General features: G+C 35.3%; 1 long non-coding RNA gene across 1 annotated transcript; it reads right to left on the bottom strand.

Moving 5' to 3' along the window:
• Positions 1 to 9,173: 9,173 nt before the first annotated feature.
• LOC138705200 (uncharacterized) lies at positions 9,174 to 25,789 on the bottom strand. The gene is made up of 2 exons (XR_011333657.1): positions 24,352 to 25,789; positions 9,174 to 12,949 (listed from the first exon to the last, which is right to left on the bottom strand). It is a non-coding gene; the product is annotated as an uncharacterized lncRNA (long non-coding RNA).
• Between the last annotated feature and the right edge of the window lie 971 nt (positions 25,790 to 26,760).

Here is a 26,760-nt window from a genome sequence, read left to right as displayed (position 1 = left end):
AATCTAACATCAAATTTATATTATTTATATCGCTAAAGAACATAATATTAACTTGAATATTATTTAGTTCGCTAAAGAACGATAATAGAATATAAATTACAACTTGAATGTGATTTATATCGCTAAATAACGATAATAGAATATAAATGATAACTTGAATATTATTTATAATGCTAAATAAATATAACAGAATATAAAATATGATAACTTGAATATTATTTATATTGCTAAAGAACGATAACAGAATATAAATGGCAACTTGAATATTATTTATATCACTAAAGAACGATAGCAGAATATAATGATAACTTGAATATTATTTATATCACTAAAGAATGATAACAAAATATGTAAACGATAACTTGAATATTACTTATATCGCTAAAGAACGATAACAGAATATAAATGATAACTTGAATATTATTTATAATGCTCAAGAACTATAACAGAATACAAATGATAACTTAAATGTTATTTATAACGCTAAAGAACTATAACAGAATATAAATGATAACTTGAACATTATTTATATCGCTAAAGAATGATAACAGAATATAAATGGTAACTTGAATTTTATTTATATCGCTAAAGAATGATAACAAAATAAATGATAACTTGAATATTATTTATATCGCTAAAGAACAATAGCAGAATACAAATTATAACTTGAATATTATTTATATTGCTAAAGAATGAAAACGAAATAAATTGATAACTTGAACAAGGCTCGAACTCACAACCTTTAAATTATTAACCGAACACCCTACTGGTACTCTACAAGACGCAGATATCAAATGACTTCATTGTTCCGAAACTCCTTCTACAAGCGCAAGCATCATGTAACATCACCGTGATCCGAAGTGAACTTAGAAAATATTCGTTGGTCATGAGTGCGGCCACTTTTTTTTTTTTTTTTGACATCTGTACATATCAGAGAGAACCTCAATAGAGGTTGACATCCTGTTATGCACTGCATAATATGTAAAGAGAGACATGTTTAGACTTGTCTGACTTTTCATTATATAGTCTTACAGAAACGTTTTGTCGCACAGATACTTCATAAGTCCCAGAAAGGAGACAGTACACATGATCAGACATACAACGAAACAAAACAAATTTTATTACCTCAACTACAGTGCGTATACTAAGTGGCTCCGCAGTGAAGGAAGCGGCAGTATTCAATCCGGCAGCGATGTAAAGTTGGTACTGTGAAGCTCCTGGTTTGAACACGTAGGAATGTTACATCTCCTCTCTCACTCCCTCCCACATTCTACTATTCAATGCGGCCAAGGTCATTGACTCTATTCTAAGACTGTACATACAGTTATTGTAGGTCTATATGAAATGATATCTTATTTTTAAACAAAACAGTACCCGTATTATATGTTAGTTGTATTATGAATTAAAGCTGGTGTCAATATCTGAATTTTAAATTATGAATGTTCCATAAATGGACTGTTACAAGAGGATATGGCATACTTAAAAAGAATAAAATACTGTGCGCAAAGGCAGTGCAATTCGTTTTATGTTAACTAAATTATCCGTTCAGTTTTAATAACATAAAATGACTACCTATAACTTAAATTTATATTAAATTGGTCCTCCAAGCACTGCCATTACAAGTTTTCTAGAACTTTGTTCTCCATTTTGATAATATTTATGAATGAGCAAGGAATTTGGCTTGCCAACTACCCTCTTTGTCCATATGCATACCTTATTTTTTGTTCATTGCAAGTGTCTGAAAGTGCAGAATAAATCCTGGGTAGCTTTTACAAATCAGTGTAGTGGTTATACAGTAGAGCAGTGATGTCAAAGCAAGCGCATTTTTCTGACCTTGACGTCGTGCGCGGGCAGCAAGCGCTATGTATGGAAAGAGGAAGGGTTGTGTATATGAATAAGCAACCTGTTGGATTAAGAAAACAGTGGTGCACAAACTTCAAACGGAACGTGAAATTTTATGTCGTTATTTTTATATGGCTTCTTTCTGTTTAATATTATCTACCTATATTGTCTGTAAAACAAAAGTACTAACACTGATTTTTTAATATTCAACTTGTGTTTTAAATCTTAATAACATAATAGAGAGTTAAGAAGGAATATTCACTTAAATTCCATAGTAGTATAATATTATACTGTATTAAGTGGATGAAACACATCATTCATAAAGAAAGTGATGTTCCAAAGAAAGAGATTGAGTATGACACGATAAGTTGGAATTTATATTGATGGTATCTTTAGCCTTACGAAAGTGATCAATAAACTAATCAAAACAATATTACAGTACAAAGTAAAGTTACCTAGGTACTGTATCTGTTTTAAGTGTAACTAATATTACATAGCAAAACTCTTATTGCATTATGCTTTTAAGGTGATATTTGTGAGCAACTTCCTATCATCAGAATATTAAATTATTTTCTCGAAATCTGCTGAAGCCATAGAGCTGACATTTTTACAACACATGGGCATGTATCTTTTGCTTATGATGTAACAGTAGTTGCTTTGTTAATTCATTTCCTTACAAACAATTTCCATGCGAATATTTTCAAAATTTTCAATACACTATCTTCAGTAATACGTATATACGGTATATTAGATTTACGAAAACATTCTGTAAGGCTACTAAATAAATAGGCCTATACCTGAAAATTTCACTTTTCTATACGAAAAGTTGAGAAAATATTTCTTTTGAATAAAAAAATCAAACTTGTGAAAAATGAGCATTAAAATTAAAACTTACATTCTTATAATATACTTATACTTCTCAGGCAAATCTAAAAATTAACGTGGATACAGTTTTAATAAGTTCTTTTCCCTTTATCTATTGAATCTGTGCTGGCCATCCCTGAATATAGCTCAATCAAGCGGCATATACCACCTCTTTCATCTGTCTCTTTCCTTTCCGCTGTAAAGCGCTCAGGCTCTCCTGGGCTCTAAAGCGCGCGCTTGCTCCTGTGGGCATCAATTGACATGCCTGCAGTAGAGTCTTACATTGCAGGCGCTATGTTTGGTTCAGTTTGTTGAGTATGGTGATGTTTGATAGTTGCCGATGTTTGCTCTGCAGAAGAAGGTCTGTCGTGTTGTTTCACCTTGTTATAAAAATATTCGCTGTCCTCCAATCCCATTCCTTTATGTTTTTACCACCAAGGATTTTAGCACAGTCTTGCGATTATTTTATCATATGAAATAAGTGGAACTTTGTAATGTCTTGTTCGAACATTGCATGATACTATCATACTGCCCATGTACAGTATTTAAGCTCGTAACTCTATAGGTTATTGAAATACCATTTCAGTTTTAGTTGCTTGTCTGAAAGTATGAATATGTTCTCCAAAGGAAAACAATTAGTTTCGATGGCACAAAATAAATATTCTGAAGAGAATGGAGAGTTACCGCTGCGTAAGAGACATTGAGTTCTGTTGTAGAATGTTCCGATAGTAGTGACAATGATCCGAATTTTGAGTGTAATAATTATTATTTATACTCACGAATTTTCTGATCCAATATTGATCCTTGCCTCCTCCTAGGATTACCGGATTTAAGGGGAGTTGGTCATTATCGCATGCAAAATAATGGTAAAAATAGCCTATCTTCAAGCAGTTCATAAATATAATACCATTTATCAGAGATCTTTCATTTTTGTTAGCTATGTGTGCATACATATTAAGCTATAAAATGAAAAAGAATGGTTACTCTAGAGTAAATCTCTATTCTTAAATTATTTTTTTTTAATTAAGCACATTTCTTTTTATAAATTCACTACATGTCTGTGATTAAGTACACTCTATTCACTTATTATAACACATATTGAATTGAAACTTTGACCACTTACTGCTAATATATACTAAAACATACCCTACTAAAATTATTCATGTATCTGTAATATTATGGGCATAGGGCTTATAGCAATCATCACCGTCAGTAAAATAAAAAAAAAATGACGAAGATTAGTATAAGCCCTATGCCCATAATATTACAGATATTTTAATAATTTTAATAGGGTATGTTTTAGTATCTGTTAGCAGTAAGTGGCCAAAAATTTTAATTCAATGTATGCTATGATAAGTGAATAGAGTGTACCTAATCACAGGTATGTAGTGAATTTATATAAAACATATGTTTAAATTAAAAAATTAATTTAAGGGTAAGATTTACACTAGATTAACTATTCCTCTTTCATTTAAAGCTTAATGTGTATGCATGTATCACTAAAAAAATGAAAGAGCTGTGATAAATAGTATTACATTTATGACTGCTTGAAGATAGGCTATTTTTACCATTACTTTGCATGCCATAACGTCCAATTCCCCTTAAAAGTCCAATTGGATTTTCTCAAAACCCACTTTTTGGTTTGGTTTTACGCATCGAATAGTGATATTTTAACTTTTTATTACAATCAATAATGTAACTTTTATTTCAAAACAATAATAATCACTTTCTACAATTTAATTCTACTCCCGTCAACAATGGGATTTCCACTCCACACAGTAACACAGTATTCGTTATTGCACTCCACCGACGACAATAACAATTTACTTGGATTATTGAGAACAACAATGAACTGTTAATCTTAACTAATGTTCACAAAGCATTATTTACAAATCAGAACTGTCAGTTCTCAGTTCACAGCTCGTTTGCCTTGGCTAGTTCTTCTAGCTCAGTCACTCGAGTTCACAGTATCTCGAACCCCAGACTTTAGAGACAATCCGCTGAACTTCGAACTCGGGTCCCCCAACTGCGGTCCACTGCACTCAAACTCAGGACTTCCGGCTCCCCAGTTACGGACACAACTCAACTCGAACTTCGGTCTCAAAGCTGGCTTCACTGCTACACAAGACTGGCTGGCTTGCTGTCCAACGATTATAACAACACTGCTCAAGTTCACTCGCGTGTCGTATTTTATAACCAAACCATAGTTTCTGGAGAGTACGATCTCGCGAACAGTCGACAGATGCCTAGAAGATAACGCCTATCCAGAGTTCTCTGGATTTCTCCCCTCAGTCACCGGCTGCATTACTCCCTCCTCACACTTCGTCGCGTCCGCGCCTCCACCTTGTGCCCCCCTCTTACGTCTGTCCCCTCCAGACCCGAGCGGCCGCAGCGAAGAAGGTGGCTGCGTTGCTCGTTTTCCTCGTGCACCCCCGACCTCTGTGGGACGCGATCGACTCCCGACTGTCACAATATTATAGCGGACTTTCGAAGAAAATTTGCAGCTACAATTACAATTCTGTATAACTTATTCAAGTCTGCTTCACAGGGAGCTATTGCCTGAAAGCCAGATTTGCGTAATATATTCGTTACTCTAGGTACGTTAACAGAAAGCCAGAATTGTGTGCACTCATAGTTGGGTTTCTGGCATCTTGTCAGCCCATTTGAGTTGAGTGGATATAAAGGGAAGAATGGTGACGGTGTCGTGTATATATCCTGGGGTAGCTCATTTAGTAGAGCATTCGTGCACTAAGCGAAGGGTCCCAAGCATAGGCTGAGTTATGGGGGGGGGCACTGCCCCCAAACTAGTCTGAACTCTTTTTTTATATTAAGGTTATAAAATATTGAATTCAAAAGATATTTTTTGCTTTTGTTGATGATTAAGTTTCTGTGCTTAAATTTATGAATTAATATCTTCAGACCATGTGTCTGAACTATAATATTGATTTTAAATTTCTGAATGTATAAGAATTCATATACTTCATTTGAGGGATGGAAGCACTGTAATGTTTCTTTTGTAACAGTCTGTACTCTTGTGTTAGAAGTCTGCAGGTGTTCAGGCCCCCACTTGGAGATGTATGAATTACATACTGCACAACAATGCAGAGAAAAGGAAAGTGATCCCTGTATAATGTGTAAACTTAAAGACGAGTTTAAATAAAATAATTAGAGTTGATATTTCATATATCTTCAGGAAGGTAAGCTTCATATAAAAAGTTTCTGTTAGCATTGTTACGTAGTTTTATCGATGTATGCATATGTTCCTGTTCGAGAGAGAAATGGAGTGAGATTGTTTTAAGTTACGCCCTATTATAATTTGTAGTAAACCTACAGTTCAAGCCCTAAACATTGCAGATATGGATGTAACACTGTAAGAAACATGCCCTCCCGAAAATACCTTTATTAAATGATTATATTCCGATATATTGCACCATGGTCAAGCTATAACAAGGATAGGAGGTAAATGATGTCCGCCATAACCCCGTTATATGGGGATTTTATGGTTTTGCCTTGCCCCCCCCCAAAGGAAACGGTTCTCTCTCCGCCTATGGTCCCAGGATTGATACCCAGCTCCGGAACTATTTTTCCCTTGAAATTATTCAAGTCTGCTTCACAGAGCTTCTATCTGAAAGCCTATATTTTTCTGATTCTTATTACGCATATTTTAATTCCTCAATCCACTGCTGAAAGTTGCCCTAACTCTTGCTTCCCCTCCTTTACCTTTAGCCTTCCTTCAGTTTCCCTTCATTTAGACTCTTCTGCCGCCACTGAGTGTATCGTATAGGGTACGGCCCTATTTCGGACGGCATCTATTGTCGACACTTGTAGCACTTTTGTATGCAGCTCCAAAACTATAAGTTTCAAGAAGTTTTGAGGACTGTCACTAGATGGCAAGGTTATTAGTGCTTCGCAGTGATCTCAACATTATAAACTGGATACACAACTCCTGTAGAGAAATGCTGAAAAAAAACGTAACGTGTAAATTCCGTACTATTGGCACACCTGAGGCGTATCTTTCTCTCTTTCTAACGCACATGGGAAATGGTTGTTTTGTTGAAAGACATACAGGCCTACTTTATTTTTCCAAACAAGCCTGGATATAGATACTCTAGGCAGTTAACAGAGTAGGATTTATTTAACGTAATTTGAATTTAGAAAATAGACAAGCAGACTTAGAAATGAAGTAAACAAGTATCAATTATACTTTTTTATATTTATAATTACAAGATTACTTCTGATTGAGGTTCTGGCTGATACTTATATATCTATTAATAAACAGTAGTACATCACTTATATGTCAGAGGAAGAACAATAAATTGTTTGTATACATTTAATTAGAGAACTATGTTACTAGTCATCGATGAATGCAATGGAGGAGGAAATGAGATGGCAAGCCTATCTAATTACTCCTGGCTTAGTTGCTTCATGAGTGATGCCTCATTGGTGTCACTTATGAGGTTCAAACCTGTCTTCGAACAATTGACTAAACAACAATTTATAACAAGATTTATTGCCACAGCAAATAGCACTATTATTATTATGATGATGATGATGATGATGATTATTATTATTATTATTCCTGGCCGGGACCCCCTCGAAGTTAGAGCCCTAGACAGCTGCCTAGTTTGCTTAGGCAGTAGTTCGCCGCTGTTTATAAAATGTTTATACATTTCGTATTTGAGCCGTTCTGAGCAGAAGTGATGTAAATCAAAATTGTGTAATGAGGTTTAAAGTAAAATTTCTGTAAAATACAGTGCAAAGTAGCAATTAATATGTCCTTCGTGCTACCCACTGGCTACTAATAGTTTAAATAAATCGATTATTAATTGCTACTTTGCGCTGTATTTTACAGAATGTTTACTTTAACCCTCATTAACCATTTTGACTTACACCATTTTTTCTCTCAACAGCTCATTTAACTGTTGATCTTTCGGTGCGGTACCGTATGATGTAATATTTTGTGTGTATTGTTATTTTGATAAATTGATGTAATGAATTTTTCTTCTAGTTTGTATACCATTATGTACTATTTATTATGCTTGTACTTGGCTTTTTTTTACTTTAGTGTATTTCTGTTAACAAGAGAATAAATTTTAAAGTAAATTCAGCTCTTATATCACATACAATTAAGTATAACAGGTTTTTATATTCTGAGGTCAAAGTATAGATACCGGTACCTATAAAAATCGGTAAATTTTGTTACATTATTTTATATTGGGTATAAGACAATTAAACTTGTGACAAAACCAAAAATTACACAATTTTAATGGTGAATAAATCTTTATAGTTCAAAGTATATGTTTCGTTTTACTACCAGTACTACAGTACAGTACATGTTTAAAAATCTATGAATATAATTGTCTACTTTTCTTATATCGTATTTAACTTTTATTTTAATTTAATCTTTACTATTCCTAACCCATATTTAACCTGATCGAGTGTAGTGCATGTAAATATGTGGCCTAGAGATTTCTTTTATGTACTGTATTTGTTTTTGGTTTTCATATTTTTATATTGGTACGGATGTATTTTTTTAAGTTAGAAGTAATGGAGAGCACATTATATACTTAATTTCATTTATGATGTTTACGTACAAGTTTAGAGAATTCATAGATCATATTAAATGAAATAAATAGTTCAAGATAACCCACAAAATGAATAATTTCAATATGCATACACGGACTTGGGAGGTAACATCATTGTGTTAGAAAGAGAGAGAGATTCCCTCACCAACATGGCGACGCGCGAACCTAGTGGCACGATATTTTAGCATACGGTGTTTCCTCCATTTTAGTATAGAGCTCAATAGTGCTTCGTTTTTCTGCGATACACCCTTGACGTGTTTGTGAGTGCTCTGCAAAGAATTATTATTTCCGGACAAGTGCGTAGAAGTTTCTGAATTTGTTGTGTGTTAGCCAACCCATGATTGTAAATGGTCTAAAGTTACGAAACAGTTGAGGAAAAACAATAAACCATTAGTCAAATAATTCATAAAGCACTGTTAGACCGGCTACAAGATGTGTTATTGTGTAAATTGAATTATCATACTTAAAATAGGGGCTTAAGTTTGCTGTCCGGAAATAGATACAAAGTGTTGCTATTTCCGGACAGTGCACACCTGTATAGTTAATTGTTTTCTGCTCAAAATTGGGCAGATATATTTACGTAAATAAGGTTGTTTAAGATTCTCCCTAAGGAATATGCTGCCCCGCGTACAAGTACAGCTATCAGAACGGCCCCTATACCAGTTTCTAGTTGAAAGTCCGACAATAGCACCATGTTTCAATGCCCATGAGTTATTTAAAATTTTTCAGCACTGTAGGAGATATGGTAGCCAGTGATTGGTATTGTTTCCGTTAACTCACTTTATTATCGTCTTTCATTGCTTATTTCTTTCACAACATCCAACTATTGCTTGTATGTACGAGTGGAGTGTCGTAGAATGAAAAACTTGTACAAAATCTCACTAATCTTCAAGAATTCTCTGTAATTTACAGTCACAGCAAAAATACAGAACTTAAAAATGCCACATTTCCTTCTCAGTCATTCATTTCTTCTATAATCATCTAGGCTAGGGGTCGGCAACCTGTGGTCTCGGGCTACATACGGCCCACAATATGGTTCTATCCGGCCCACTAGCGCAAGGCAAAAAAGTATGTGAATAAAATAATATACTTAAAAAAATTAACTACATTTTCTTTCAACCTCAAAATAAATTATTACTTAACAGCTTCTGCTACAATTGATTACTAGGAGAGGCACACTCCCTCTCTCTCATATACTGTATTAAAATTAACTCGACAAATTGTTCCTTCACTATATAATTATATATTGGACACACCCGTCCAAGCAAGGAAGTACCACAGTTCCGCACAAAAGATTTTTTTAAATGTTAGAGTTGTGGCAGAAGGAATTTCATCCACGATTTCAGGATTTCGATACATATTCCAAGGATAGTCGCTTATTTCAGAACCCTTTCGCCATTCAAATACCAAAGTACAATTTTACAAATGTCTCTCAGTTACACAGTTTCCTAACATAAAAAAAAACCTTGCAGATAAAATCCTGACAGTTTTCGAAAGCACTTATATACGGCTTTCATTAAAAAAATTCCCAATCTAAATAATTAATTATTTAAGTTGAATTCAATTAAAAATCACGTCAATTTAGATATTGAGGGGGAAGTATGAAACCAGATTTAATTGCATTTTAGGTTTCACCCCACCCCTCAGCCACCCCCACTTTGAAATTTAAATGACACTCCTATATTTTTATACTTAAATATGAAAGAGAATTCAATTGTTTATACACCCCATTCATTTATTTCATATGTTTTACCTGGCAACCTGACAAGAAACAAGTTTAAAAATTTTCTTAATTTAATTTTGATGAATTATTTCAGGTCAAGGTGCAGTATATTATTAGAGCGTAACATTGAAGATGTTAATGAGATTTATATAATCTTTAAGTAAGTTAGTATCAGGTGTCAAAATGTGCTCCATTGTTGGTTAACCACTTCCCTGATTAACTCGAGTTAACTCGGGTTGCTAACATGTGTCAACATTTATTAACCCGAGTTAACTCGTTTGAGTCCCATTGTCTATTTCATAGTGATTTTTTAAGTATGTAAGAAAATGAGTCATATACAGTGATTCTGCAATATTAAATGACCTCTTTACGAAAATAAAAAAAATATGACACTTTTTTTCACAAAACTGGTAAAATATATAGTAAGGGAAGAGGTTAAACAGTAATACAGTCTATTTTGGAACTCTTCGTGGACGTTTTGGTGTGTTTTCTTACTAACTCAATTACATTCTTGAGTTAGTCTATTTTTCAGTTCTTGAATATTGTAAGGCGGAGGAGTATAATAAACAGATTTCAAATGACTCCATAGGAAGAAGTCAAGCGGCGCCAGGTCTGGAGATCTCGCCGGCCATTCTACAGCACCTCTCGTACCAATCCATTTTCCAGGAAATCTATCCAACCATTGTCGCACAGGTACTGCATAGTGTGGGGAAGCTCTGTCCTGTTGAAAATGCAAATTTTGTTCGTCCAACACCAGGTTTCCTTCATTGACTTGGTTCTCTAGCGACAGTGTGATAAGTGGATGACTTACATTTTCTAATAAGTTCAGATACAATTCTCCAGTCTGGTTTTTTTCAATGAAAATCGGCCTAACAATATCATCCCCAAAAATTCCAGCCCACACATTGATCTTTTGAGAAAACTGTGCATTATTTTCACGAAACACATGAGGATTTTCAATGTCCCATACTTACAATTGTGTTTGTTGACAAACCCATTGAAGAAAAAAAAATCGCTTCATCACTAAAGCAAATATTTTGTGTCAAATTTGAATTATTTTCAATTCTCTGAGACATCTGTTCACAAAATTCTACTTTTCTATCAAAATCGTCATCGCTGAGCTGTTGGTGACTTTGTTTTTTGTAGGGGAAAAATTTGTCCTTTTTCTGCACTTTATGTATGGAACCAACCGAAATGTTTGTTACAGCAGCTATTTTTGGAATGGAGGTAGAGGGATCATTAATGAAATGACCTAGTATTTCAATCTGCGAAGTTTCATCGAGTTTTCAAGGTTGGTCATTTGCTTTATTGCACACACAAATTTCCGTAGGCTATTAGATCTATGATATTTCGGTGACTTACGTTTTTCTCAGGATGCCTCTCGTTGAAAGCTCTAGCAGTTCTACGAGCACAACGGTTTTCAGCTCCATAAATAAATGAGTTCTGTTCTCTCCTGAAGGGTATACACCATTTTACAATACTATTACAAGAAATGTTCAGTGGTATTTGTAGCTTCAGCTCTAATCAACAGTAACAACAATCGAGGTTTCCAGGCAACAATATAAAACAAAAGATGTGAAATAAATGAATGAGATGTATAAACAATTGAATCATCTTTCATATTTAAATATAAAAATATAGGGGTGCCATTTGAAATTTCAAAGTGGGAGTTGCTAGGCGCTGGGGGGTGAAATCTAAAATGCAATTAAGCCTGGTTTCAGACTTCTGCTTCAATATCTAAATCGACGTGTTTTTTTGTTTAAATTGTATTCAATTTAAATTAGTTATTTAGACTGGAAAGTTTTGAAATGAAAGCCCTGTATATGTGAGAAGATGTTTTCGAGGATGCAATATGTAAATTGAAAATTTCGCTCAAGAATAACTGATGACCATTTGAATCACTGTTTATGTGTATCAGTCATCAACTTCGAAACAGATATTAATTTTCTAGCATCTAAAATTCAGATAAGGCGTAAATTGTAATATCAGATTTTCATTTGTACAATTGAAGCACATATTGTTTTGAGACTTTGAATTTATAAGTCTACCAAAGTTACAAAGGCTAATTTACATACTAATTTAGTTGCTAGTTTGTTAGTTATATTATTTCTTCAATTTTTAATGTGTAATAAATAATTTATTATTAACAAGGTAATTCTGTACATCCTATTTGAATGATATTTATCATTAATTTAACTGTAGTCGGTCTTGGTGACGCAGTCGGTATAGTGCTGACCTGTGCCCGATGTTACGAGTTCGATCCCGACCCAGTCAATGGCATTTAAGTTTGCTGATATAATCTCGGCAGTTGCGAGTGTCGTTAAAACAAGACAATTAAATTCGAATAATATTCAAGGGAAAAATTGTTCCGGGACCGGGTATCGAACGCGGGACATTTGATTAAGTGCATCAAGTGCATTAACGCTCTGTCACTGAGCTATCCAGAAACGATAGAGAATCATGCTTCAATTCTTCCCTTTATGTCCACATACTTCTCAAAGGTTCCGGGTTCGATACCCTGTTCCGGAACAATTATTTTCCCTTGAATATTATTCAAATCACCTTTACAGGAAACCAGACCTAGAAGCCAAATCCGCATAATTAAATTCATTTAACTCTAAATCATGTCCGGCCTGGTCTCCTTCACTTCTTATCATTATGGCCCACTCTTACAAAAAGGTTGCCGACCCTGATCTAGGCTGTACACATTTCTAATGTCTTCTTCACAACATTGCACAAAATAAATACCAAAGGATATAATTTGAAGTACTGCCAACCTATTCATTAAGCATTAATAGTTTCAATGAGTTTAAATGAAATATGAACAGATTGTTCCTCATTTTCCACTATAACTTTGGTCCAAAGTCTTCATCATGAGCTTCGATTCCTTTGTCATGTTCGTTGACGACGCTTGTTGTCGGTTAGACAGGCTACTCTGGAATCAGAAATTATTATTATTATTATTATTATTATTATTATTATTATTATTATTATTATTATTATTATTATTGAGACTGTTTTAACAATATTATATTATACAAAATCCAAGCTTGTATCTACTTCTGCAAAACTCTGATGAAACTTTATTACCAACATAAGTACCTATATGTTTTTTCTGCAAAAGTTATTACATGTTGGTTAGGTGGTTTCTGTTGCCTCCTGAACTGATAAACTAAGATCATCTAAAATTCTGCTAGTCTGGCAGAGTTGAATTTCTAAACTGAGAGAGGAGGAACCTAAAAATGAAATGTTAGCCTTTCCCGCTGATGATGCTAGGGTGGTCACTGCCAGATAAATTTTTGCATAATTTATAGTTTTTACTTTTAAATACTCGAGGACATATATAGCTAAGGTTTCGCTACCCAGCAACTTATTGTTTAGGAACTTATGACTACCATATGATTTCATTTAAAGTATAGGCCTATCTGATCTTCAGAAGAGATACAGGGACTTCTAGTAGAGTAATTGATTGGAGGTTAAAATGTCTATTTGAATACGTCCGCAAAAAGAAATGTCCAATTACATAAATGTCCACAAATACAATGTCCATAAAATTAAATGTCCACTTACGTAAATGTCCATAAAATTAAATGTCCACTTATATAAATATCCATAAATGTAAAATGTGCTATATATATGATCATATGTGAAAGACTATTGAAACTTATGTAGGACCTATACATAATTATGTAGGTTGTGTTGTAAAATTAGGTGTTTTATTTTATGTTTTATTATTATTGTGTTAAATTGTATTGTGTATTCTTATTGTATTGTGTATAAAATTGTATGTGTTGTAAATTGTATTGTGTATTGTAAATTTTATTGTGTATTGCTTATCATTTTATTGTGTATTGTTAATATTGTATATACCACTGCCACCGGGTGCTTGCCCACTTGCAGTGTAAAAAAATACATACATACATAATTAATGTATAAACACACAGAAATCTCTAATTTACAATGAATTTTTATGTAAAATGTCCTATACATGAGATCATAATTTTTAATGTATAAACACACAGAAATCTCCAATTTACAGTGAATTTTTTATTTCATCTCTTGACCTTGACCTTCCTCTTCTGGCTGTCCATGCATTTTAAATGGAAAGATATTGCACGAAGGTAGCGTTTTATATCATTCCTGTCTTTGTGTTCATGATATCTCTTGACGATTGCCTCTATCCGTTGTTGGTTTCTTTGGTATGTTTTATTAACTGCAGGCCTAATATTTCGATGACCTACTCGAATTTGATGTATCAGAGTTTCGTCCTCATGTTGTTCATCTTTGATGTTTTGAATTAGCCTCCAAATACTCGCATGATGAACAGCGACCATCTTCTGAAATTTACTATGAAATGCTTCAACTGCATTGTTTGTTCGTTGGTGTCCCTGAAGAGTCAGATGTGTTCCAAATTGGTGGCGGAAACCTTGCTGGGACTGCTCTCTTCTGCCCTTGAGCGCATCGGCCCCTTACATATGTTTTGTATGTATGCTGAGAGATCAACCAGATCTTCATTAATGTCATCGTATAGCATATCAAATGTATTTTCAGTATCTTCTAACGAAATGAATGGAAGGGTCAAGAGTTCTCGAATTTGGCTGCGATGTTCTGGTTGTTCGGTATTTAAATATAAATCTCTTAAACCTATGTAAAATGGTAAAGACATCCCTTTATGTTCGCATTTGGAAAGTTTAGTTTCGGTGCGTTCATATTACCGAGCTCAAAATCGATCATAACTGTTCGAGGATTCATTTGTAGGCCTTGACTTTGTGCCTTTAATTGACTGTATACGAGGCAGTATGATTTTCTTCAAGTTTGCTGGTTTTTTTAATTTTTATTTTAGTTGGTTATTTTGCGACGCTTTATCAACATTTAAGGTTATTTAGCGTCTGAATGAGATGAAGGTGATAATGCCGGTGAAATGAGTCCGGGGTCCAACATCGAAAGTTACCCAGCATTTGCTCATATTGAGTTGAGGGAAAACCCCGGAAAAAATCTCAACCAGGTAACTTTCCCCGACCGGGAATCGAACCCGGGCCACCTGGTTTCGCGGCCAGACGCGCTGACCGTTACTCCACAGGTGTGGACAAGTTTGTTGGTCAATAGGCAGAAAGATAATGGAAATGTAAAAACATTTGCTATTTCATGAACGGTGAATAGGTGTAAAAACTGTGTGGAACTACCTTAAATGTTCCGTCAGACAAAAGGAAGTCACTCGCACACAAAAATTCAATATCCAAAGTAGAGGAGAATATAATAATTCTGTTTTGGTCTTCTCTGCCCGAATCATACATTAAAAACCTGTCACCTCTATTGGTTTCATCGTATAGGGCAGTTATTTGAAGTTCTTGCTAATTTTTGATGTTGGGAGGTCCAGTCCTGTTTGTTCATTATTGACAGTTCTTCTCAGATTGTTTCCTTCTGGTAGTCTTGCCAAACTTTCTTCATTGCCAATTTGACCAGCCAGTAGAATGTGGAATCATATCATTGGAGCCTGTGCAAAATCACCCCGGAAATGCTTCAAAATGTTCTCTTCATGTTCTCAATTTTCTTTTAATACACCAAGCTCTTTATGTAGACGTAACGTCAAAAGAAAAAATCAAGGGATGTTAAATGTGGAGACCTAGCCTGCCATTCTACTGGTCCACGCCGACCAATCTAATGTCCAGGGAACTGTTCGTAGCCACCGGCATAGCTCAGTTGGTTAAGGCGCTTACCTGCCAGTCTGAAGTTGCACTCGGGCGCGGTTTCGATCCCCGCTTGGGTTGATTACCTGGTTGAGCTTATTCCGAGATTTTCCCCAACCGTAAGGTAAATGCCAGGTAATCTATGGCGAATCCTCGACCTCATCCCGCCAAATACCATCTCGCTATCACCAACCTCATCGACGCTAAATAACCTAGTAATTGATACAGCGTCGTTAAATAACCAATAAAAATCTGTTTGTCCAGTCTGCTGCAACATTTCTGTGACTTAACCTACCAGAATGAAGAATGATATCAATTATTTCCTCTTTCGATAATACCATCAAGAAAATCAAGAAATTTGATATAGGAAAGCTTCAAATAATCAAAACAATGCATTGAAACTGTCACAGGTTAACCAAACATTAATGCAGGAAAAGTTAATTACCAGAATTGCATAGAAATACGTTTACCAAAGCCTCCTTAGTACTGTACCATGTTACAAAATATCTGTAGATGCAGTAAGTTAGGTTTGTATCAGTATGACAGTTATCTTTAAATAACTTAAAAGCGATTAGAAATATCTCAAAACGGATTGCATCATTGATTTTTTTTTTCAGAAAATTTCAGATGATTTTGAGTACCTACATGACCCCCTTTCCATTTAAAATTTCAAAGTTGCATCCAAAATGGCGGCTTTTCAGATAGCTGACAGCTATAATCGAATGTGTCACTCGTAAAGCATTTAGTCTTACAAATACTGGTAACATCTATAGTAATCGAAAATCAAGCATATGGAAGATATTTATTTGGTTACAGACTTTTGATTGACCTTGTACTTTGAAATGGAGGTTGTAAGATGTCTGAAAATATTTGATTTTGATATCTGGCATAAAAGTAACGGTTTTGCTTAAACGCTTGTAAATTCGTTGTTTTATCGAAAACCATGGTCTGGCACCTCAAGAATAGTTGTGATCTGTTAATTTAAAGCTTGCAGATCGTCATGGTACTTCTAATTAATAGTCTACTAACCTCATGACACGGCGCCTCAAGGCTGAAGCCTCCAATGATAAGTGAGACTCTAAATAAAGATCTAAATATGCAAGTTTAGCTAACATCACTGGTCCTACAGAATTTATCTGTTTTGGTAACAATGGTTATTACAGGAGAAAAATTCGCTCCGGTGCCGGCAAGTTGTGCGTGTAATTAGTGAGCAGTCGAACATTGTTTACCAAAGTAGAGAAAGCAGAATGCGTTTTATGACTGGCTGAATGTAAGTCAGTCAAGCGTGTACAACGTCGTTTCCAAACGGACAAAGGCCGAAATCCTCCCGCCCGAAACAGCATCCTCCATTGGGACAAGCAATTTCGAGAAACAGGCAGTGTTCAATCACAGCAGGGAAAAGCAAGGAAACCACGCATTAATGACAATGACATTTAACGGGTACGAACTACTTTTAAAGAAGCCCGAGGAAATCCATTCGTGAGGCGGCAAGAGAACTGTAAATGCCAAAATCCACAGTGTACGACGTTGTACGCAAACACTTACGTCTACGCTGTTTCAAATTGCAACTGCTTCACGCCATACAGGGAAACGACCGTCCCCGTCGGAGAGAGTTTGCAGAGGAGTTGCTGACACGTGTTGACAAAGATGGTAGGTATCTGGCAAAGATAGCCTTTTCTGATAAGGCTTCGTTTCATGTCTGCGGCAAAGTGAACAGACATAACTGCAGGATCTGTGGCAGTGAAAACCCACGTGCCGTAATTGAATACCAACGCGACAGTCCTAAGTTAAATATATGATGCTGCCTAATGAAGACTGGTGTTATTGGAGCGTTCTTTCAAGAGCTCACATACCTGGATATACTGCGAAATTACGTTGTCCCACAACTACCATCAGAAAATGTGTTTCAACAGTAGGGGAGGCCCCCAAAGTATGCTAAACATGTGCGCTCTTTCCTCGGTAACACGTTCCCTGACCACTGGATTGAAAGAGGTGGACCTACACCATGGCATCACGGTCGTCGGACATGATCCCACTGGATTTCTTTCTGTGGGGTTTGTGAAAGACAAAGTGTATCGCACTCCTGTGACCGATATTGCAGAGTTACGTGACCGAATCTACAAAGCAGTAGGACTAGTCACACCGGAGATGCTTTCGCAAGAGATTGAGTATCGCCTATATATAGCCCGGTCCAAAATAGTGCTCATATAGAGGTACATTAAAACTTATTATGTTTCTCTTTGTAACTGTGAAAACATCACGGCAATAAATGCAATAGTTTCAGAGATATAGTTATTTTTTTTCGTCAGGTCTTTCCCGGACACCTGTATAATGAAGTATAGAGATTTACATTTTCCTTCTGTTGATGTTGTGAATAAGATAAATATAAAATTAATTTTACAACTGTTACAACAAACTACAACGAACATATTAGAGTAATACATCAATCCTACAATAAAACAAGTAATTACACAGAACACATCAACAATACTAACTATAATTAGCATTTGCACCCCGTGGGAAATTAGCAGGCTAAGCATGCAACTGCTGAAATGGGAAATCATAAATATTTTAAAATATTGAATTTCAAGCACAAAATTATTTTATTTTCAAACATTTAAATTTGCAAAAATGACTTACCACCATATATTTTAGTATACATGAATAGCCTACACAATATAATTTTGGGAAATCCACTACCGTATAAGAAAAGGAAGTTAATTTTGGAATAAGAATTTCAGTCGTCTTGGATGTCGTCTTCCACCTTTTTCTATGAATGCTGAGTATGCACAACCCACTTAGCTTCTCGTCGCCCATTGTAGATCGATTCCAAATTTTGAGCGTTCGATGGCATATATCGCCGGAAGAGTTATACCAATTTTTATAGCCTCCGCTACGGCCGGGTAGCAGCTCGTACCATGTGGTAGCTTCAGCGATTAAATTTTGTAATCTATCTCCGTAATTGTATTCTTCGCAACAGCTAGAAATGACACTTTATTTCATTTTTTCATTTCGGAGCTGCATAAGTGAAAATGCTTTCTCGTGCACATGAGAGAAACTATGTTTCAGAGAGCAAATAATAGAGTCCAAGTAAGGGATAAAGATTGCCCTTCTAAAGAAATCTTATACATTTTCAGAAGGATAGTTCGACCTTTGTGTCTGTTTTCCAACCAGTGGAGGGAATTTTAATTCAACATCTACAGTAGTTCTTCACAAACTTGTGCTTTTTCATAGATAGTTTTGAACTCTGTTGCGGCATTATCGCGATGAGAATGAAACGCATTCGTTAGTTTTGCTACGTGATCGTTCTTGGCCATTATGTTGATGTTCACGTGTTGAAGCTGGTTGCATACAGGTTCAAGTCTGGAGGAATAAGCAGCAATCACTAGAAGTGTCACAATATAGGTGGGATTTGTTGCAATCCTGTAGAGTTGATAAACTTTGTTCTGTGTTCTGTGTCTTCGACTTCATTGCGTTCTCTGAAAGTTCTTTCAAAACTTTTACAAGGTCAGAAAGTTCTCAGAAAATAATCTGATACTTTTGTATTTTGCCGACCAGCGCGTTTCACAAAAAAGAGGAATATTGGGAATCATATTCCGTCGTAAAGTACTGTCTCAAAAAATATTATGATTTCTTGTGTCGTCCCAGACGTATTTCTCACTTCAGTGACATCATTAAGATCATTGATGACCAGATTAAATATGTAGCTAGCACAATGAAAAAAACAGCCCCATAGAATATTTATCATTAATTTATTTTCTGAACTCAACTAATAAGCCCAGCCATTGCAGCACAACCATCATACCCTTGTCTAACTAGCTTGTTTAAATGCAAATTACAATTCTCAAAAACCTGATAATGATTTCTGAAATCGATTTTGAATCTCGATTTTGGAACGGCACATAACCAAAGAATTCCACTCTAATTACACAGATAAACAATGAAATACTCCTTTGAATAAAAGTAAGTGGCCTTATGTATTGAGATGTGCTGATAACGAATATGATATCCGTTTTGCTGTATCACCTAAATTGTTTGCAAAACACCCTCATTTTATAGTTTTATAGTTTCTGGTGTCCGCATCCGGCTTAAGACTTAACGTTTGGTTCCAAACAAATGGATAAGAAGCTTTTACTGATCTTGTATGTTTATGAGTGGCACTTAATATTTGGTGAAGGGAACATCTGGCAGTAGATTAATGTCCTGTTTTTCTGTTAAAATTGTTATTTTGTGGATGGCCTCTTAATAATGCGTTAATTTTCTTTCTGATCGCTTCGCGATTAGCTGTATTTTATGTCTGTGTATGTTCGTGAAATTGTGAATTAAGTGTGTATTGTGAAGTGAAGTGTAAGGTGTATTATAACAAAACGATAACAGCATTAATCATAATTGTTTCTTTAATTATAATATTGTAACTCAATTATTGAGTTGGCCATGCCACGCAAATGTGTGAATAACCCGAAGTTGTTTAGTTATATTTGCGGTGAATTTACTCCGAAGTCACAGAGAAATTCCTGGAGAGAAGAGTGTTAAGAATCACCCTTTACTTGAGAAAGACAAGATTCTGTTACCACCGTTGCATATAAAATTAGGGTTGATGAAACATTTTGTCAAGTCTTTGGGTAAACATGGTCAGAGTTTTGGGTACTTGAGGGAAAAATTTCCTAAACTCAGTGATAGTGAGTTAAAAGAAGATATATTTATTGGGCCACAAATCCGTGAGATCATTCTTGATGACAACTTTGTGCAATTTCTAACACACAAAAAAAGAGAAATGTGCATGGTTAGTTTTCAGACAAGTATGCTCTAATTTTCTTGGAAATGTGAAAGTTGACAACTACAAGGAACTTATTAGGAACTTGTTGAAGTCTTATCAGCGTATGGGGTGCAATATATCCTTGAAAATTCACTTTTTACACTCGCATTTAGATGTTTTCCCCTCTAACATGGGCGCGGTTAGTGACGAATGCGGTGAGAGATTTCACTAGGATATTTCTGTCATGGAGAGAAGGTATGCAGGAAAATCGGTACAGAACATGTTGGCAGACTATTGTTGGAACCTCAAGGAAGACGTTTCTGGTGATAGTTACAAACGGAAGAGTTCAAGAAAAAAATCTTGAAAATGTGAGTAAAAATGTGTTTTCCCTTTCTTTCTTTCTTTCTTTCTTTCTTTCTTTCTTTCTTTCTTTCTTTTGAATGAAATTTCTTCCTAGAGCAGTCCTATATTCTTTTATTCCATATATTCACTTCAATATTTAAAGTTTTTTTCATGAGCAAAGAAAGAAAAATGATTTCAAATTTCGATGTAGTTTTACAAAGGAAATTAAATTTCTATTAAAAATTAAAATGAAAATCTCGGGAAAACGAGAAGTGGTACAGCATTTTCAATTCCAGATTTGAATTCAGTGGGGTCGAATTATAAATAATTACCTATTTTCGTTCAAAGGAGCAAAAAGAGTTTAAATTTGTCTATCAGTGTTATCAGTTTATTCTTTTTTTGCTACATTCACAGCCCAAATAATGAACACCGATGGACAATTTTATTGCTCTGTACCGCTGGTGTCAGCGGACTCATCAGTCAATACCGAGAAGAAAGATGAATGTTTTCCCTCTTGAATTATTTTTTTAGTACATCAGCACAAGTTTCAATTAATCCATTTCAGATCTGATGTGATATGTACAAATAGTTTTTTTTTGCTCCAGATTTCAAATGTTCCTTTAAAATTTTGTCTGCGGATTCCATTCTAAAATGCAAGAGATCAGTAAAAACAAAGCCTTCATCCCTTTTCCCACGAAGTGGAAGATCATACTTCCTGCAAAACAAAATTGTTGATATAATTGAACGAAGTTTCACCCTGTTCTCTTCAACTTCCTTGTGATATGCAGAATGCAAACTGGCTTGTTTTCTGTCTATGACATTCTGAAAACTTGTGGAAGACACAATCGCACTACGATGCCACTGGCTTGCCGCATGAGCTTGTGCAACTTCGTGAAACTTATTATATTTAAGGCAAGGGGAGACAATAAATTGTCCTTGAAGTCCTCGTTGGGCTGGAGGTCGAAACAATACACACATTTTATAAAGAGGCCCTTTAGTAATAGCTGATAAGCTAGCCATGGATATGCTATCAGCCAATCAGATCGAAATGTTCATTTCGTCGCGTCCACGTCATTTTTAAAATATTGTATGTTTGACTTGGAGCCCAAAGATATATATATATATATATATATATATATATATATATTAATCAGTTTACAATGCCTTTTGACATTTTCTGACAGCCAAATATTAATTTCCAGTCACTGATAAATGTATCGCACTGCAAGATACCACTCCCCTCTATCTCTCCATAGGTCTTCTCCTAATTGTCTAAGTGTCTTCTTTCCATAGCTTCTAGAATGTCCTTTTGTCATTGGTCTTCATCTTTTTCTTCTTCTATATGGGGTTCAATCAAATGTCAACCTTGGTAATCTTTCCGTATTCATTCGCATCATATCCCCATACCATATTAGTTGTTTTGTGAAAATATTCTCTACAATATCATTCTTAACTTGCATTATCTCTCTGATTATATCGTTTCTAATTCTATCTCTTCTTGAAATGCCTGCTGATCGTCTCCAATAACCCATTTCTAACGCCAAAAATTTATTCTGATTTTGTTATCCCATAATACTCGATTAAGAGTGGATATTGCATATTTTCCTTTCTTCAAATGTTCTTTCATTTCTACATGCTTCCTTCCGCCATCTGAGGGAACCCACTGCTTCTTTAATAATTTTAGACGGATTTGATCATGAGGCCTAGCAGGAGAAATCGAAATCAAATATAACCCAATGTCCAATTCGTCCGATTGTCGATTGTCGATTGAATCGATTAACACGCCCTCGCAAAAATGCCAGCAGGTAGTAGACAACAACGCCGTCAAAATTATCAACTTTGTTAAGGCACGAGCTTTGCAGTGTAGGCTATTTAGTCTCCTGTGTGAAGATATGGGGAGTATACACAAGTCACTGTTATTACACACAGAATTGCGATGGTTGTCGCGTAGTAAAACGTTGTCACGTTTACTTGAACTTCGAACGGAAGTTTCATCACTTTTGATTGACCAAAACAGTTTGCTAGCGGATTATTTGAATGATCAAGAATGGAACTTAGCTTGCCTTTTTGGACAGTTTTATAATTGTGGTTTAAAAGTTACTTTCTTGTCTAGAATGACTCCGAGATATGATAAATGAACCAATATTTTGATGTCTTTCATGTTCAGTTGTACTTTGTGCTGTACTTTGAATGTATTTTTTTGTTTGAAAACTCGATTGCCGTTGGTCGTATTTTATACACGGTAATTGACACTTGATCCAGAGGAACATGTGATTACCACTACACAGCCGAGAACATCAATAAATGTAAATAAGCATCAAATTATTAATTCATATATCCTTTAGAATCAAGGCGAAAGATGTGTCAAACTAATTCATTTTTCATATTTGTATCGAGAGTTATGTCTTTTCCTATTTGTCCGATATCAATGAAAATTAAAATATAAAATTTAATTAAGATTGATCCAGTGGAAGATGAGTAGTTTCATACATACCGGCAGACACACAGGGGGGAAAAACAGATGGATGGATAAAGTGACACTAAAAAGCTTCATGAAGGATTGCGAACTCTTCCTAAGACCAAACACACAAGAATTTTGATAGAGACAGACCACTGGAAGGATCACAAGCGAAATCAGGGAGACTTCGACACATGTTGAGATCTTCTCAAAACACAGTGTCGAAATCTCCCCGAGATACGCCTCCATTCAAAAGATGACAGCACACTCGAAATAAAGGCAATTGTTTGATGGTAATCGCTTTGGCACCTTTACTAACCTGTAAAATATATTATACAATAATTTGTGCACCTCTAATATCACGCACATGCAGTCAAAATACAACAAATTTAGATGGTATATTATACCGAAAAGAAAAGTGTAACTCACATTCATTGTGTCTATTACTTTTTGTGAATGTAAAACACAAGTTGAAGTCACAAGATTCACTTACACAGAGATTAGAAACACAGTAAAACCAGATCTCATGTAGTTTGACTTTTTCCACTAGGAACAGTGCTCGCAATGGCTACTTTTCTTAAGTGTCGAGATCTTCAAAATGTCGTTATCCTCTCAAAATTGCCCTATATATTGGTCAAGATTGAGGCACTTCCTATGCATGCCGTGAATGGCACATTGGACCATGGAGGTCGAGCTCCATGTATTCTTTGATCTCGACACTATAATGAGGTGCTGCGGTTGGCACCACGCTCCGACTGCCTTTTTACCACTGGGAAAGATTTGGTACTAAATTTGATAGGAGTATGTCAACTTATGGAATTTGAAATTCGACCATTCCAAATGTCTTAAAAATTTGTCTCTGTATACGTATTGAATTAATACTTTGACTCGTGATTAGTTTTGATTTTGAAGATTTATGATTTACAATTTGTCTCTAATTTCTATATAGCTTAAAATGTTATTTACGAGATGACCTTAAATTTATTTTGACATCTGTTGAAGGCAGAGGAAAACAAATGCCAATTGAATTCTTTTAATTATTTAGATAGAAATCGCTTTGATTACAGGATAATATAAAAGTTGGTTATACTCACGTAATTCCAATCGTGGAGAGACAGGAGTACATTATATCAGATCTTTTTCCAAACTCGTTGTATTCCTTCAGATCAGCACAGTAAGAACTCAGGAGGTCTTTTGTATAAGTGGGGACTCTTTCTGCAGAAGTACCAAGGCTGACAGTTTGCAGATAAGGACTCAGGTGCTTTCCTACTATCAAAGAGGGTAGAATATTCTCATAAAATTCTGATTTTGTAAATACATTCAGAGTCACAAGATTGGGACACATTCTAAACAAGATGGGAGCACTAGAAGGAGTTTGAAGAAAAATTGTGAGATGTTGAAGCAGTTTGAATGTGTGTGGAGGGTCTCCTGAGTCTTTCACGTCTATAGAGAATGTGTTTACTCTCAGAATCTTAAGTAGGGGACAATGTTGACATATATCATATAGTGTATCCAAAACATACGTAGGAAATTCCAGTTCCTGTAGACATTGCCCAACATTCTGAAATAATTGCTTAACAATAAGACCACTTTTTCGAAGAGGTTTGCTTTGAAATTTTAGAACTTGCAGGTTCTGAAAACAATGGTATTCCTCCAGAGAGCCAGTAAGATCCACATAACCTGTAATTATGGTTCTTAGAGAGGAAATTGAACTTAAGTGACATACTAAATCAAATGTTAATTTTGAAACTGTGAAAGATGAAAGAGTTTCATTTTTATCTGAGGAAAGATAATTTAAGAAAATGCGTAGACCACAAGATGTAATGCGTGTGCCTGAAATGTCCATTTTCTCCAATTCCTTGAAGTTCGTAAGTGAAATAATACACTTGTCGGTAACACCTTCAGATCTTTGGATATCTAAATATTTCAATTTAGTACAATTGTTACCAAGTGTCATAATGAGATTATCCGAGCAATAGCAATGTAACGTCAGTTCCTGTAAATTTGTCATTTTGGCCACTAGGTTATTTACTTTTGTTGCGAGCATAGTGTCCAGTGCTGTATTCTTCGTGAAGTGCAATGTGTGTGTCGGATAGCACATTAATCTGTCGCTGCCAAGATGCAACTTCGATTCAGGTTCGACTATTCTCTCTAATTCTCTTGATAAATGAAGTTCTGTCAATTTCGGCTGTAAGATTGCTTCCAAAATCTCACAGAATACTCTCCTGCCACTTTTCATTTGCCATTCATATATTTGATTATATTGAGAGCGTAGGTGAGTTAGGATGACCGATACGAGATAGTTAAGAATGGTGGTAGGAACTTCATCTTGAAGCGTTTTCTTCAAATATGTGCTCATAATCCGTGCACTTATTATATGAGTTGAAGATGTAGAGCCAACAAATTTCTTAGTATTTTCTACCGGGAATACAATCTGAGTCACAACATCTGATAGACTTTTTCCCAGTGCATAAGCTGATAACTTTTGAAGAGTTTCTGGTGTATTGTTCAACACCATTATCAATTCCTCTTCATACGCTGAAACAAAATTTAATTTAGTTAATGTTCAGTAAATACAATTCGTTTAAAGTGCATGTATGGCAAAACTTCAGAGGTTTCAGAAATCTCTATGCAATATAATTACGTCATAATGTTTAGAGCCTAGAATATAAACTTAGTATTTTATTAATTAAACTACCAATTCTTTCTTTCTCTCTTAATGAAGATGTTCGCTAAGGATACAGCTATCACGCCAGTTGTTCATTATTTACATAAGTTCTATGAAAAAGGACTGGGAAAGGATAAAAACATTCATCTATCACTATTAAAAGCAATTTATCCTTAGACATTGAATTTTTTGTAAACCACAAATTCCGAAAATGAATTACAGAAATCAGTACCTATATTACCAGTTACAAAGAATATGTCAGGAACATCTAGCATGAAATTTTATCTAGGATAGTTATGTAATAACTTTTTTCTATTATATTAAAATATGTATGCATATCGTAATATGTACGCTAAGCAATGTTTCACCATTCAGAAAATGTAATTTTTATAGTGTATGTTTTTACATATTTTATGGAATTATTTCATAATTGGATAATTAGAGGATATCGTTACAATTTATTGTCTCGCGTCGTGGCATCGTGGTCTAAGGCATCTTGCCTAGGATTCGCGTTACGGAATGCGCCCTGGTTCGAGTCCTCATACGGGAAGAAATTTTCTCACGACATTTCGACAAGAGTATGGGACCGGTGCCCACCCAGCATCGTGATGCACTTGGGGAGCTACGATAGGTAGCGAAATCAGGTTGTGAAAGCCAGCTATAACGGCTGGCGGGATCATCGTGCTAACCACACGATACCTCCATTCTGGTTAGATGATCGTCCAGTTCTGCTTCATCATGTGAACGTGAGACCAGAAGCCGGCTGGTCTGTCTGTGTCCTTCAAGGACTGTGGCGCCACAGATTATTATTATTATTATTATTATTATTATTATT

Source organism: Periplaneta americana, chromosome 8, assembly GCF_040183065.1.
Source record: "Periplaneta americana isolate PAMFEO1 chromosome 8, P.americana_PAMFEO1_priV1, whole genome shotgun sequence".
Taxonomy (NCBI): Eukaryota; Metazoa; Arthropoda; class Insecta; order Blattodea; family Blattidae; genus Periplaneta; species Periplaneta americana.
This window is presented reverse-complemented; position numbering and strand designations above follow the sequence as displayed.